Genomic DNA, 17,696 nt, shown 5'->3' with positions numbered 1-17,696 from the left:
TATAGTTTTAAGCCACTAAGTTTTAGATAATTCTGAAAAGCACTTTAGACACCTAGAAAAACTGAGTTGTCTACTGATTTAATTGAAGAGAGCTGTAAAGGCCAACATCATGAATGCTAATATCCTGGAAAAGTCAAATCATCAAGACTCTTCTAAGCACAACAGATCTTTAATGCACCTTTGCTATGGCTGGAGAATAATCTAACATGTATCTGATAGAGTTGTTTGAAAGCCTCTGTTCACATCTCTTGGCTGGGTATGGGTCAACTCCAGTCTGGTTTAATTCTAGGCAACCACAGCAGCTCACTTTTCATTTAGGTCATGGCCTACACTGATATTTTTTATCACTGACTGTGTCTTTGTCTGCGTATGTATGTTTTGTGTATTACCATATTTTATCTGAGGAGGCTAAATAATAGTACTATAGTTGTTTTGTAAACACAAAGCATTCCAGGAAGACAATATTGCTTATCAACTGAGCTTTAAAACAGATATGAAATTAGACACGGCAAGATGCCACATCTAATATCATACCAAAGCTAGTCAAGCTTGGTGGCCCATGGATGTTATCCCAGCTACTTGGAAGGCTGATGCAGGAGAATCCATTGAACCCTGGTGATGGAGTTTGCAGTGAAGTGAGATCACACCACTGTGCTCTAGCCTGGGCACCACAGCAAGACTGTGTCTCAGAAATAAAAAAAGAATAAAATAATAAAATAGGAGAGATCACTGAAGAGAGAAATGCATAAAACTGGGTGGGCATTGTGGCTCATGCCTGGATCCCAGCATTTTGAGAGGCTGAGGTAGGTGGATCACTAGAGGACAGGAGTTCAAGACCAGCCTGAGCAAATATTGTGAAACCTGGTATCTACTGAAAATACCAAAAAAAAAAAAAAAAAAAGATTGCCAGGATTGGTGTCATGCGCATGCAGTCGCAGCTGCTTGGGAGGGTGTGACTGAACAATTGCTTGAACCCGGGATAGGGAGGGAGCAGTGAGCTGAGATCATGCCATTGCACTCCAGCCTAGGTAACAGAGCAGGGTTCTGTCTTAAAAAAAATCAATGAGAGAAAAAGATATAGAGAAAAAAAGAATGAAAGACGGGAAGGAAGAAAGGAAGGGAGGGAGGGACGGAATGAAAATTTGTACATAACAGTTGCAGATGCTTTTGGCATACATGCGAAATTTTGATATAAGTAATGTGTACTGGTAAGGGTGGGATCAAAGAGGGGATGTGGGTGGGTTAAATTATAGTTACTTAGAAGGAATAAGATCCAGTGTTCAGTGGCACAGGATGACTACACTTAATAATGATTTATTGTACATCTCAAAATAATTAAAAGAGCAAAGATGGAATGTCGCTGATAGCAAGAAAAGATATGCCAGACTCAGTGAGGTGGAATGTTGCACATACCAAGAAAAGATATGCCAGACTCAGGGGCTCATGGCTATAATCACAACACTTTGGGAAGCCAAGGAAGAAGGATCATTTAAGCCTGGGAGTTTGAGAGCAGCCTGAACAATATATCCAAAGCATTGTCCCTACCACACACACACAAACACAAAAGCTGGGCATGGTGGTTGGTGTGTGTCTGTAATTCCAGCTACTTGGGAGGCTGAAATGGAAGGCTTGCACATTTGAACCCAGGGTTTCAAGGGTACAGTGAGCTACGATGGTGCCACTGCAGTCTAGGCTGGACAACAGAGTGAGACCCTGTCTCTAAAAAAGAAAAAAGAATTGATAAGTGCTTGAACTGAAGGATACCCCGTTTATTATTTATATATTTGTTGATTTATATAATTATTTTTGTGTTGGAGTCGCACTTTGTCACCCAGGCTAGACTGCATGGTGCAATATCGGTTCCCTGCAGCCTCAGGCTCCCAAGTTCAAACAATTCTCCTGCCTCAGCCTCCCAATTAACTGTAACATACTACAGGCATGCACCACCATGCCCAGTTAAGTTTTGTATTTTTGGTAGAGATGGGGTTTCACGGTGTTGGGCAGCCTGGTCTTCAACTCCTGTCCTAAAGTGATCTGCAAGCCTTGGCCTCCCCGAGTGTTACAATTAAAGACCTGAGCCATCACACCTGGACAGTAAGATACACAAGACTAGGGAGATTTATCTTTCCACTTCCTCCTCACAATGCTACAGCTGAATGAAAACACAACTTCATAACATAAACAACTCACTTGAAAATCAAAGTTGATAACTTCTCCCTTTAAAATTATTTGTACCCTTACCTTATAAAAATTGATGATATTGTCAAAATTTTTCAAGAAAATACTTCCTCCTTGCAGATTAGTCTGTCAATTGTAAGAATTATGGACTGTAAAACTTCTGGAACTTGATGTATTTCATTTATTTAGTTTGTATAATCAGGAAAATTAATTGATTTAGTTATTTAGATCCAAATATTTTTATCATTCAATGATTTCTTAAAACTTTAAGCAATCACGTCTGAAACTTCATGCTGTTGTTTATGTTTTATACACTTCACTTTCCACAAAGTATGAGATTTAAAGTGTTTCCATTCATATTATCAATTAAATCGGATAGGCTGAGAGTGGTGGCTCATGCCTGTAATCTTAGCACTTCGGGAGTCCGAGGAGGGTGGATCAGTATTTTAAGAACAGCCTGGCAAACAAGGCGAAATGCTGTCTGCACTAAAAATACATAAAATTAGCCCAGCTGTGCTGCACACATATCTAATGCCACTTACTCAGGATGCTGAGGAAGGAGAATAGCTTGGACCCAGAAGGTAGAGGTTGCAATAAGCCAAGACAGAACCACTGCACCCCAGCTTGGGCAACAAAGCTACACTCCATCTCAAAAAAAATTGCTAATATCCCAACCATTCTAGATAATTCCTATTTGTAAGAATGTATTACTAAACCATTACTTACAACATCCATTGTCAAAATATTCGAGAAAAAATTAACGTGAGTACCTCACAAGGCAAAACACTTACTTTTTGCTATTTAAACTACAAACATTTATAATTCATCATGCTATGCACCTGAGAAACTTAGCTGCTTCACTTCTGATTTAGGTAAAAAAAAGTTTTCATTACCATTATCCTCCTTCAGTCACAGAATGATTACGTAGAATGTTCCAGATGTCTTAAACTTTAGTATCAATGACATCTTAATTATTTCCTTTGACCTGTACTATTCCTCTAAAAAATAAGCATTTTATGGTGAGGCAGACAGTTTTGTAGTCTTTCTGAAGACTTCTCAAACATTTTAACCTTGTTAGTTTTTAAAGAGAAACAGCCTAATTAGAAAACTTGAGCAGCTTGCAAGGGAGACATAACATATGCCTAATTTTGTATCTATGTATGTTCAAAGAAACAAAGGAAAATGTACAACAAGCTACACAATTTATTCCCCTACTGAATTGCTTAAAGCATGTGCGGCTCACCAATAACACCAGGCATTTTGCAGTACATGTAAAATTTTATTGTGAAAATTTTAAGGTAGATATTACATCTAAACATGTTTTAAAGAGCATCCACAAGTATGAAATTACTTTGAAAAAAAATTCCTTTTCCTTTCAATACCTCAAAAAATTCAGGAGGAAGTTAATATCTACCTCTCTCCACCAAAGCAATATGTTTCTCTTAGTAATATACAGGTAATGATGCAGAAATAACATTTCAATTTCTGATTTGCAAACAAGGTTTGGTATGCAATAACTATTATTTTGAACACTTGCTTTAATATCTGCTTAAGTCTCCTTTTTCAGATCGACTTTCCCCAATATCTACTCTAGATGCCACATAACTTGAGCTACCATATGCTTCACGAGGAGCAGGGAGCACCCTACACAGAGAAGGCAGATTCCTTTGGTCTTTTCTGCAAACATGCTCACGATCACAATAATAAAAATCACCACAGCTCCTTGAGTAACTTTCCCGACTTCTGCCATATTGGTCTCATTTATTACTATATGCATAGCAGGTGCTTCCACCATAAGACATCCGAGGCCCTCATGCAGGTGGTGCACCAGGAGAGGTCCCTGCAGGGTTGATAAAATAATATGTGAGACTACATTTAAACATTTTTACTGCTATCATTAAAGCATGAATTAGTTAAAGTACTATTTGGAAATATCTGCTTTCCTCTGCCTTGGTTGACAGGATATTAATCAAGCCTTCAATAGTCAGAAGTTTTCATTTAAAAGAAGTGTAAGAGTAGTATTTTGAAGCTTAACAAACTTAATTCTAAAGTAAATGTTGAGTCACATTTTCTTAACATGAACTGAAGTTCTCACCTTCATATCAGTCCCTATGCTTTTTACTGTTAAGAATACTCAATATTTAAACATGTTGCATATGTCCTTTATAATTTTCCTTAGAATTTCATTAAAATAACAATCTGGTCTATTACATAAAATTCTGTAATTTACAAATCCACCCTGGACCCTTACCATATCTCTGAAATGCATCTCTATAAGAACTTTCACTTAGATTTTCAGAATGATCTCTACCAAGGGCCTCACCATAGCCATCACGATAACTAAATTGCAAAAAAAAAAAAAGTCTTTTTAATGTCAGAATGAACAGTTTAAGAAATCTATTTGATAAATCCAGATAACATTATAGTACCTATATCCTCTGGAGGAATGTTCATCCCAACTAGAATGACCATAATCACGGTATGCATAGTCTCTAGGTGGTGGAGCATAATCCCTGGTTTCTCGGGAACTTCGATGATTTCTGTGTGTACAAGTTTAAGCAACAAATTTTAAATTTTCAACTTGTAGTATCCAAAACATAACTAAATTACAACTTAAACACAATTAAATTACCGAACATCTAAATAAATATTTCTCCAAATAAAATGCCCAAATTGCCCAAATGCCCAAAATGCCCAAATGCCCAAAAAGCACATGAAACAGATACTCATAATCAGTGATTCAGAAAATGCATTTCAAATCCAAAAGAAGCTTCCATACTTCACACACACACACTGGAAAGGCAATAAATTTTAAAAAGCAGGAAACAGCAAGTGTTTGAGAGTATGTAGATAAATTGGAGCCTTGATACAATGTTAGTCGGAATGAACAATTTAAGAAATCTATTTAACAAATCCAGAAAAAGTTACAGTACCTATATCCTCTAGAGGAATGTTCATCCCGATTAGAATGACCATAATCACGGTATGCATAGCATCTAGACGGTGGAGCATAATCCCTAGTTGTTTGGGAACTTGGATGATTTCTGTGTGCATAAGTTTAAGCAACAAATTTTAAATTTTCAACTTCTAGTATCCAATAGATGACTAACTTACAACTTAAACAAAATTAAAAGGCCAAACATCTAAATAGATATTTCTCCAAAGAAAATAGGCAAATGCCCAAAAAGCACATGGGATGGATATTCATATTCAGTGATTCAGAGAATGCATTTCTTTTTCATATTATACTTTAAGTTCTAGGGTACATGTGCATGACGAGTTGATGGGTGCAGAAAATGCATTTCAAATCCAAAATAAGATATCATATTTCACACACACACTGGAATGGCAATAAATTTTAAAAAGCAGAAAGTAACAAGTGTTTGAGAGGATGTAGATAAATTGGAAAGCGGATTCAATGCTAGCTGGAATGGAAAATGATGCAGCTACTATGGAGAAATGTCGTAGTTCCTCAGGAAAACAAACGTAATTATCATAGGACCAAGCAATTCCACTCATATACACCCAGAATTGAATAAGTGTACTCAAACAAATATTGGTGCATAGAAATACTGGGGCGGAAACAACCCAGATAAAATAATGGCTTAACAGCTTGTGGAAGGAGTGAAGTGCTATGATGTAAATGAACCCTCAGGACATCATGCAAAAGGAAAGGAGACAAATACATAAAGTCATGTAGTGTTTGAGCACATTAAGATTAAATACCCACAACAGGTAAGTTCAGAGGCAGAACACAGATTGGTGTTTGCTAGCAGCTGAGGAAAGGGAGAAAATGGAAGGGACTGCTTAACTGGTAGTTGGAGTTTTAATTTGGTGTGACGAAAATGTTCTGGAACTCGTTGGAGGTAGTTGTTGCATGACACAGAATGTATTAAACACAACTGTTTATCTTATAATATTTAATTTTGTTATATGACTTTCATCACTACAGCAAAAAAAAAAAAAAATCAACCGTGTTTTATAATTTTTCCTTTACCTATCCTTAGTTGCATAACCATCATCTCTTTATGACATATGACCATTTCTCCAGGAAGAGATTGTCACTCTGCATGGAGGAACTTCCTAATTCTCTCTTCTTCGTGATATGGGACCTTTAACATTAAAATGATGGAACATTATGTAAAGAACACCAAATCTGAAACACTATTTTCTCTTCTCTCAAACAACTTTTTAAAATTATTTCTTCTATGACTCCATTCTTTGTTTCCTAAATTACTAGACAGTCATGACACTGTGAATATTTCTTATGGCTTTGGATAATCCCATGGCTCCCACAAGGCCAGTTCTTCTAATGAAGCTGAAGCCAACATTAATTCTTAGGTAAAAGTTCAATTGTAATGGTTAATAACTACTTAGTTATTATTTGCCTTTTCACATGAATTACTGATGACTACTAATGCCACAGGGAGAACGTGTAAAACCATCAAACCCTTCACTGATTTTAAAGTTTACATACATTGTCCTTTCTCAGACGAGGAAGGTGAATTTCCCAATATCATTCAGTCCATCTCACACATACATAAATACAGCTACCTTTGAATGACTATATGCTAAATGTTTACATAAAAGTTCTCCTTTATCTCTAACTGGTTGGCTCTATCTTAAATGTTGGACAAATTAAAATGTACTAGTGAAGATTTTCTAATGATGGCCAAGATTTGCTTTTACTGCAATAAGCAATGCTATGAAAGGGGCCATCCATTACAACATTCTTGCTATTTCGAAATAGAAAAGTTTCTCCTTTAATATACTCTTCATTTGCTATTGCTTAGAGGTCAGTGTTTCACATATGATACGTTCACTGGCTAATTTTCTAATGGAAATGTGTTGGCTTGGGTATCCTGAAGCCAATAAATAGCTACCTTCACCGATATTCTACATATGAAATGTAAAATTGAAAATCGCACTTTTTAATTTCCTCCATATTAGGATGGAGGACTAAGTAAGAACTTTAACTTGTTCTGCTTAAACTTCCTTGCTAAGAACTTTTATTTATTGTCTTGTTTTCTTCTGTTGAGTCTGCAGTCTTACGATTCTCCTTCTCAAAAATATTACTTCTATTCAATCCTACTGCTCACCTCATGTTGCTTAGTTCTAAATTCTCTCCTCAAATAATTTCCAATCGTACACTAAGGATCTTGTGTTAATGCTCAAATATCCCGGTACAATCTCAATTATTGATTTACATACACCTATATTTCACTACTCTGCATTTCTGTGATATCCACTTAAGAATTTTGGACTCCTACATGTCTACTTTCCAAGCCTTAAATTTATTTTTAAATAATATTTAAGCCCAATGACTCCTTGTCTGCTAAATGCTCTTGTAGTTCTTTTGAATCTTCATATAAGCAGTGAGTATGCCTTGTACATACACATTACTGAGGTCTCAGAATCTGGATGGCCAGGCTCAGCGGCTAACACTGTGAGTGAGTGGGGAAGGCTGAGGCAGCTGGACGGCTTGAGCCCCGGGCTTTAACATCAGTTTTGACAATGTAGTCACATCATCTCTCTACAAAAACATAGGAAAAAAATGTAGCTAGGTGTGGGGATGCATGCCTGTAGTTGCAGAAACTCAGGAGGCTGAAACAGGAGAATTGCTGGAGCCCAGGAATTTGAGGCTGTAGTAAGCCATCATCTCACCAGTGCACTCTCACCTGGTAAGAGCAAGACACCAACCCAACAAAGTAACTGAACAAGCAATTTTTAGAATGGGACACCAGGGGACCACTACCAGAGGACCTAGGAAATGGAAGAATTAATTAGATGAAGAAGCCTACCATCAAAGAATATGAACTTTTAGAAAAATTAAGGGGAATTTTCTAGCAAACACAGGATTAAAAGGAATGTTGGCCTCACTCTAATCACTTCTTTGATCTGCAATGAGAAGCTCAAGTATTTCTTCACATAAATCTGAAATGTACCTAGTAAGATAGAAACTATAATAAAAGCTAACAATCAGTAATTATGCTCAGGTATGTGTCACTTCTCTTTGGCTCAATGAACTTAAAGCTAAGCATTCAGGTAAAATATTAGTCATACAAAAACTATGGTCTTTCTGTCAGGTATCATTTACCTTGGTTTCTCATCCAACTATTGGTTCTTGCCACAGCAGAAGGAGCAGATTTTTTAGGAGGAGGACCTCCTCTTCTTGAAGATGGACCTCTTTTAACTGGAATGAGTCCCCTAGAATAACTCATCTTGAGATCAGGAGTGTAGCCACCATCATCTGTATTTCAAACAAAATCTTTTTAGTTAACTAACATCACTGTTTCTTAAATGGCTAAGTTTTAATAGTTTACAAATATTTTCTACATTTTATAACAAATTCACATTTGTCTAAACTAATAAAATTAGCATTCCTACATATTAGTACACTTTAAGCAATAAAAGTCCATTTAGAAAATCTAGAAAGAAACTCAAGTATCATAATATATTGGTATGAGAGAGAGATATGGGAAAATGGGGAGTGAACAGGAGACAGAAATCACTAAAATATCTAAATAAAAGATGCATAAAAATATTAAAAGAAAAATGATAAGTGACTGTTTATATCATTCTGTAATGAGGAAAAATTTTCAAAGTATATCATAAAGATAAACTAAATTCCATCCAAAGAAACTCAAACATTTCCAATACCAAGAAGTGACATATCAGGAAAATACATTGTTTCTAAAATTTGTTAACACAATATAGAATTCTTAAAATTTCCTTATGAGACACTAATTTTCAGATTAGACTATACTAAATTTTAATAGTCTTTAAAAATTGCATATTAAATAATATAAAAATATTTATATATCTACAAAAATGTAGATATATGCCAATTGCCAGGTAGTGTTACAGGTTAGAATATATATACACATTCTTGTACGTTGCAGAGTATAATTGAACCTCACCCTCAAGATCAATGGAGACAAAACATCCATGAAGCTATGCATCTTAAAATGGAGCAAACACTGCAATTTCCACTTGAAAAAACATCTCCAATTAATTACACGTCTGGATATTAAAACTCCAAGTTAATTGTTAGAGTTTTGAAGTTTGGTTAATAGATAATACAAGTTAAACAATAGGTTTATTTATTATTTATTGAGATGGACTCTTGCCCTATCACGCAGGCTGGAGTGCGATGGCATAACCTTGGCTCATTGCAGATTTTGCCTCCCAGGTTCCTGTGATTCTCCTGCCTCAGCCTCCCGAGTAGCTTGGATTACAGGTGCACACCACCACAACAGACTAATTTTTTTGTATCGTTAGGAAAAACAGGGTTTCACCATGTTGGCCAGGCTGGTCTGGAACTCCTGACATCATGGTCCACCTGTCCTGTACTCCCCAAGTGCTGAGGTGACAGGCATGAGCCACCTCGCACAGCCCATCCAGTAGTTTTTTTCTTTGTTTTTTTTAGTATGTAGTTTGTTTTTCTTTTACATGTAAAAATGGACCTCTCATTTCTATTAAGTAAATCACTCATAAATATCATTTTCAGTGACTTATCCTCCAGCAAAGAAAGATGCTTACCTATCTGTGAAGCAATGGTTTTTAGACCTTTACAGAGTCACAGACTCTTTTCAGAAATTAAAGTTCTACATTTCTTAAATTGAAAATGCTTTATGAATAACTAAAATAAGAGCAGAACTGAAGGAAATAGAGACACAAAAAACCATTCAAAAAATAAATGAATCCAGGAGATGGTTTTTTGAAAGGATCAACAAAATTGATAGACCGCTAGCAAGATTAATAAAGAAAAAAAGAGAGAAGAATCAAATAGATGCAATAAAAAATGATAAAGGGGATATCACCACCAATCCCACAGAAATACAAACTACCATCAGAGAATATTACAAACACCTCTACGCAAATAAACTAGAAAATCTAGAAGAAATGGATAAATTCCTCAACACATACACCCTGCCAAGACTAAACCAGGAAGAAGTTGAATCTCTGAATAGACCAATAACAGGAGCTGAAATTGTGGCAATAATCAATAGCTTACCAACCAAAAAAAGTCCAGGACCAGATGGGTTCACAGCCGAATTCTACCAGAGGTACAAGGAGGAGCTGGTACCATTCCTTCTGAAACTATTCCAATCAATAGAAAAACAGGGAATCCTCCGTAACTCATTTTATGAGGCCAGCATCATCCTGATACCAAAGCCTGGCAGAGACACAACAAAAAAAGAGAATTTTAGACCAATATCCTTGATGAACATTGATGCAAAAATCCTCAATAAAATACTGGCAAACAGAATCCAGCAGCACATCAAAAAGCTTATCCACCATGATCAAGGGGGCTTCATCCCTGGGATGCAAGGCTGGTTCAATATATGCAAATCAATAAATGTAATCCAACATATAAACAGAATCAAAGACAAAAACCAAATGATTATCTCAATAGATGCAGAAAAGGCCTTTGACAAAATTCAACAACCCTTCATTCTAAAAACTCTCAATAAATTAGGTATTGATGGGACATATCTCAAAATAATAAGAGCTATCTATGACAAACCCACAGCCAATATCATACTGAATGGGCAAAAACTGGAAGCATTCCCTTTGAAAACTGGCACAAGACAGGGATGCCCTCTCCCACCACTTCTATTCAACATAGTGTTGGAAGTTCTGGCCAGGGCAATTAGGCAGGAGAAGGAAATCAAGGGTATTCAATTAGGAAAAGAGGAAGTCAAATTGTCCCTGTTTGCAGATGACATGATTGTATATCTAGAAAACCCCATTGTCTCAGCCCAAAATCTCCTTAAGCTGATAAGCAACTCAGCAAAGTCTCAGGATACAAAATCAATGTACAAAAATCACAAGCATTCTTATACATCAATAACAGACAAACAGAGAGCCAAATCATGAGTGAACTCCCATTCACAATTGCTTCAAAGAGAATAAAATACCTAGGAATCCAACTTACAAGGGATGTGAAGGACCTCTTCAAGGAGAACTACAAACCACTGCTCAAGGAAATAAAAGAGGATACAAACAAATGGAAGAACATTCCATGCTCATGGGTAGGAAGAATCAATATCGTGAAAATGGCCATACTGCCCAAGGTAATTTATAGATTCAATGCCATCTCCATCAAGTTACCAATGACTTTCTTCAGAGAATTGGAAAAAACTACTTTAAAGTTCATATGGAACCAAAAAAGAGCCCGCATCGCCAAGTCAATCCTGAGCCAAAAGAACAAAGCTGGAGGCATCACACTACCTGACTTCAAACTATACTACAAGGCTACAGTAACCAAAACAGCATGGTACTGGTACCAAAACAGAGGTATAGATCAATGGAACAGAACAGAGCCGTCAGAAATAATGCCACATATCTACAACTATCTGATCTTTGACAAACCTGACAAAAACAAGAAATGGGGAAAGGATTCCCTATTTAATAAGTGGTGCTGGGAAAACTGGCTAGCCATATGTAGAAAGCTGAAACTGGATCCCTTCCTTACACCTTATACAAAAATCAATTCAAGATGGATTAAAGACTTAAATGTTAGACCTAAAACCATAAAAACCCTAGAAGAAAACCTAGGCAATACCATTCAGGACATAGGCATGGGCAAGGACTTCATGTCTAAAACACCAAAAGCAATGGCAACAAAAGCCAAAATTGACAAATGGGATCTAATTAAACTAAAGAGCTTCTGCACAGCAAAGGAAACTACCATCAGAGTGAACAGGCAGCCTACAAAATGGGAGAAAATTTTCGCAACCTACTCATCTGACAAAGGGCTAATATCCAGAATCTACAATGAACTCAAACAAATTTAAAAGAAAAAAACAAACAACCCCATCAAAAGGTGGGCGAAGGACATGAACAGACACTTCTCAAAAGAAGACATTTATGCAGCCAAAAAACACATGAAAAAATGCTCACCATCACTGGCCATCAGAGAAATGCAAATCAAAACCACAATGAGATACCATCTCACACCAGTTAGAATGGCAATCATTAAAAAGTCAGGAAACAACAGGTGCTAGAGAGGATGTGGAGAAATAGGAACACTTTTACACTGTTGGTGGGACTGGAAAGTAGTTCAACCCTTGTGGAAGTCAGTGTGGCGACTCCTCAGAGATCTAGAACTAGAAATTCCATTTGACCCAGCCATCCCATTACTGGGTATATACCCAAAGGACTATAAATCATGCTGCTATAAAGACACATGCACACGTATGTTTATTGCAGCATTATTCACAATAGCAAAGACTTGGAACCAACCCAAATGTCCAACAATGATAGACTGGATTAAGAAAATGTGGCACATATACAGCATGGAGTACTATGCAGCCATAAAAAATGATGAGTTCATGTCCTTTGTAGGGACATGGATGAAATTGGAAATCATCATTCTCAGTAAACTATCGCAAGAACAAAAAACCAAACACCGCATATTCTCACTCATAGGTGGGAATTGAACAATGAGAACACATGGACACAGGAAGGGGAACATCACACTTTGGGGACTGTTGTGGGGTGGGGGGAAGGGGGAGGGATAGCATTGGGAGATATACCTAATGCTAGATGACGAGTTGGTGGGTGCAGCACACCAGCATGGCACATGTATACATATGTAACTTACTTGCACGTTGCACACATGTACCATACAGTCTAAAGTATAATAATAATAATAATAATAATAAAGGAAAAAAAAAAAGAAAATGCTTTATGGCAGGCCAATGTACAAACTCTCCGTATCAAAATTACAAAGCAGTAGATTTGCATAGATGTTTACACATGTATACACAAGAAAACCAATATTGCAAAATCAATCTTAAGTACTGAGTTACTTTTTCCTGTTGGAAAGTTTTAAATATTACATCATACTTTGATAATACAACTGATATGAAGTTCTGGGCCCCAAAGTAGAAAACTCTAAAGTGTAATGAATATAAATGAGTTATGCAGAAAACCGGTTGAGTACAGGCAATCAGCACTCATAAACACAACTCAGTTTGAGATGTGTGTTACTCCAATGCAAACTTATTACAATTTTAAAACAAATTTTAGATATTAGTTCAATCATTCTTATAATACACCTTTAGTACTTAGAAATAATTTTGCTTATTATCAACAAGTTAATTTTCTCTTCAAAAAGGAAATAAAAAAATTCAGAAATTTCGATATCTTCAAACTTATTTTCTTTCAGTCATATGGTTCCATCTTTATGTTTTAAAACATTACCCAAGTGTCATTCATGTGAGGGAAGCCACACTCTTGTTCCTCCACTGCTTCCTCTTGCAGATCTCAGACTTCCTGAAGGGATTCTGTTTCTTGAGGAAGCTGGTGGTCTTCACCTACCACCACTTCGAAAAGATGGTTTCTTGGCTTTTTCTACTTTTATTGCTTTTCTATCCAAAGACTACAAGTATTAAGGGTACTATCAATAACACTGGCACATTTAATGTAAGCACATTTTACAAACATTTTTACATCAACTATAGTTCAATTCGAGGTATTTTCTCCCAAAAGGAAACTATTTTTCTCCTAAAATGAACACATCTTTCACAATGCCAAATTTGAGACATTTACTGAGCACATGCCTTCCATTAAGGGATCAAACACAAATTCTATTATTCAAATTCCTTGAAAATTCCTCCATTATTTAAAAAAAAACTCAATCATAAAAAAAAGATTGACCCATCACACATTCTATGGAAGAATGTGTCACATCGGTTTTTTACAATATATAACCCACTTCATCTTTGTATTCACATCACTGATTTAAAAGTTTCAGTGTTCCAATGAAACTTGTCATTTAAAAAAATGAGCTTACTTTTTCAGAGTGATTCGTCACATTAGTCATTATAAGTTGTTTCTTGTTTGATTTGCTAACACTTACATAAAATGTCCCCATATGATTTACAATTCTATATTTACTCTAAAAATGTTTCTGTAAATGTGATCCTTGTTTGATCTCATTAAAGTATTTTGCCTTACTCATTTCTTATATTGACTTAGATGTGCCCCTAAAAAATGAATCTTAATATAATACTTCATGTAATTTCTCAGAAATGCTTAAATATCCCAATTAATTTCATAGTAACATTTTTCGCTGTAATCTTTTCTACAGGCCACAGCAATTTTTGAAAACAGTTCAGCTAATAATGCGATTTAAAAATTACATGGCTTTTGTTATTTGGAGGAAGGACTTAAATCCCTGACAAGACCTCTTGAAGCCACATCGCCAGTTGTTCCTACCTTGAAACTTCTTTCTTTATTTCTGGGCTCAAAATATTTTCCCCAGATTTGCCCATGGCTGCTTCCTTCCCAGTGTTCTGAAGTCAGCCAAAATTCCTTAACTGTTAATTCCCCCTGAAAACTCTAAGAACCTCCTTTATTGGCCATCTTAACAGTTATGTGCATACAACATTCATATTTATTTTAACACAATAAAATATGTGAGATGAAGTAATTTAGAAATAATATTGGCTGGGTGTGGCGGCTCACACCTGTAATCCTAACACTTTGGGAGGCTGAGGCGGGTGGATCACGAGGTGAAGAGATAGAGCCCATCCTGGCCAACAGGGTGAAACCCCATTTCTACTCAAAGTACAAAAATTAGCTGGGCGTGGTGGCATGCCTCTGTAGCCCCTGGTACTCAGAGGCTGAGGCAGGAGAATCGCTTGAACCCGGGAGGCGGAGGTTGCAGTAAGCCAAGGTGGTCCCACTGCAATCCAGCCTAGGGACACAGTAAGTCTCCATCTTAAAAAACAAACAAATGAATGAACAAAAACTTTACATAAATTATCTACTCTTTTGCTTGAAAACTAGAGGGAAAAAAGAAATTATCATAGATTACTATACATAAGTCAAAATTATCTCCATACCTATCACAAAGCCATGAACCAAAAGCAACTCTCGATTTCTACCACAGCTTAAAATACAAATTTATAAGAGTGAATAAACATGTAGTTTCTGCTATGTGCCAGGAAGTGTTCTAGATGTAACAGAAATAAAAGCAAATAGCAAGACTTAAATATGCACTATATACAATTTCACAATCAATAGATTAATACATAGTACAGTGAGTACAAAATACCTACAATATGCAATGAGGAAGAAAATATGAAATCTAAGTTGTTTTTGAAGCATAAATTGTTATTTGTGAGACATACATGGGGAAGGATAATTCTCAAGAAGTCCAAAAAAGCATTTTGGGGATAGCATAAAGACTAACAGGAGCTAAAAACAGATTGGGATAATGTTACTTATTTATTTTATTTATTTATTTATTTTTGAGATGGACTCTTGCTCTGTCGCCAGGCTGGAGTGCATCAGCGTGATCTCGGCTCACTGCAACCTCTGCCTCCTGGGTTCAACTGATTCCCCTGCCTCAGCCTACTGAGTAGCTGGAACTATAGGCACACACAACCAGACGCGGCTAATTTTTTTTTGTATTTTAGTAGAGACAGGGTTTCACCATGTTGGCCATTGTGGTTTCGTTCTCCTGACCTTGTGATCTGCCTGCCTCGGCCACCCAAAGTGCTGGGATTACATGCATGAGCCACCATGCCCGGCATGATTGGGATAATGTTATAAAGCAAAAAAGCACTAAAGGGCACAGAATGGAATGATCTTGACTACAGTGTAAAGGAATTCAATAATTAATATAATTACATAAAAGTTTAAAGCTTTAGTAGATACAATCCCTAGATTTAAGACTCAACAGGACAAGAGACCATTGGCTGAATCAAAACAAGTCCTCAAACACACTGGGGAAATGCGTAATTAGGTATTCATGTTACATAACTTTGGTGACAGGAAAGAAATGTCCTTAGGAGAAAAAGCAAGGATGGGGCAAAAATGCCAGTTACTTCTTCTGTTATCTGACTTCAGTGTCTTCATATTATTCTCTTTTTTCAACTACTTAATATTTCCTTAAATGTAAAGGTCTTATTTAAATATACTTTCTCAAGAATATATTTTCATAAAATATATTCTTCAAAAAGGAAAGAATCTTTCCTTATTATGAATCTGTCTAGATGTCTATCCACAGTTTGTCCACACTCTAAAAGTATTTCCATGAATTGGAAGCACTTCAATTAACAGCATTTAATAAATATTGACTTATTGCTTCCATTTACATGAGGGTTCCTTATAAGTTTTAAAGCTCTTCAAAACCTTTTAAAATCTATTTACGCTCATATTGAAATACAAACATAGAAAAAGGTTACCATATATTAATTTATATAATGTTAATTTCAATACCCTTCCAACTACACTTGCATGTATATGGCACAAAGAAGAAGATGGCTTCATATGACATTCTACTGTCTTCTAAAGTTTAGTAATATTAAAAAGACCTAGAAATATTGTTAATTGAAGAACAGAGTTAGAATATTATTAATAAGGGACTCTTACCTTTCCATTCATATCTTTGGCAGCATTCTTAGCATCTTGCAGGGTTCTTGAAAGTAATAAATGCAAAGCCTCTGGATTTGCTGGTTCGATCCTTTATCAAAAGAACTAAAATATATGAAAACATTTTACATTCATATAACAGACTCATCAAGGTACTAACCATCTAAAAGTTACATCAAACTAAAAAATAATTGCATTTCACATAACTGTTATGGTTCTTAAGACTAAGTCACCCCTACAGTCAGTCTATTTTATTCCAGTTTGTTCCTGAACTCCACAACACATTTATTTTCCTCATTTTCCTTTCTGCATAGTAGGTTATCCTTTCCATAGAACCTTAACCTGGTACTATGAGAATTTTCCAAATATCAAACAGATATGACAAAATAAGAGTTTAAAACTGATAAGGCATTTTAATGTAGGTATACAAAGAACTTTGAAAAAAATATATTTTTTCAAAGCATATATATATATATATATAAAAAACATACAGATTTTAAACATACATATTGACATATACATATGAAAATACACACACACACACACACACAGTTTTAAGAGTTACCTTCTGATACGGGACCATGTTTCCCAAATACTGCTTTAAGCATCTTCTCATTGGTTTCTCTATTGAGGCCACCAAAGGAAAGCTTGCCAGGACAATCTGCTTCTACCATTGCACTGTAAGTAGTAAAAAACTGTCTATATTTAGGTAAAAATAAATAAGCTAAAAAGATAAAATTTTATTACATACTGTGTTGAAAACCCAAGTAAAATTCCCTTCCCGAGGCTGACATATTTTTAGTATTTCTTACTTTAAATACGTAAAATTTTAACTCAGAGCAAAGGGGCGCTAACTTCATGGACAAATGCTGCATTTTAGTATGTACCTGAAAAAATCTCATTTCTAAAACTTAGATAAGAAAAGCTATCATAATTTTCCTAAGCTGCAATATGAAGAATGCCCCCGTTTAAATAATTTTATTTGAAAACTACCTATTTATGAGCTACAGTGTGATGTTTTGCATATTTTCTTTCTTGACATGTATATCTCCTGTTGCCAAAGTGCACTGTTCACTGCAGCCTCCTCCACCCAGCCTCAGCTGATCTTCCCACATCTCAGATTC

The 17,696-nt window shown here is 35.9% G+C and overlaps 1 pseudogene; it reads right to left on the bottom strand.

Annotated features, from left to right (window-relative positions):
• Positions 1–3,716: 3,716 nt before the first annotated feature.
• Positions 3,717–17,246, bottom strand: LOC129025948 (RNA-binding motif protein, Y chromosome, family 1 member F/J-like; annotated as a pseudogene).
• Between the last annotated feature and the right edge of the window lie 450 nt (positions 17,247–17,696).

The sequence above is a fragment of the Pongo pygmaeus genome, chromosome Y (genome assembly GCF_028885625.2).
Source record: "Pongo pygmaeus isolate AG05252 chromosome Y, NHGRI_mPonPyg2-v2.0_pri, whole genome shotgun sequence".
In the NCBI taxonomy this organism is placed as follows: domain Eukaryota; kingdom Metazoa; phylum Chordata; class Mammalia; order Primates; family Hominidae; genus Pongo; species Pongo pygmaeus.
This window is presented reverse-complemented; position numbering and strand designations above follow the sequence as displayed.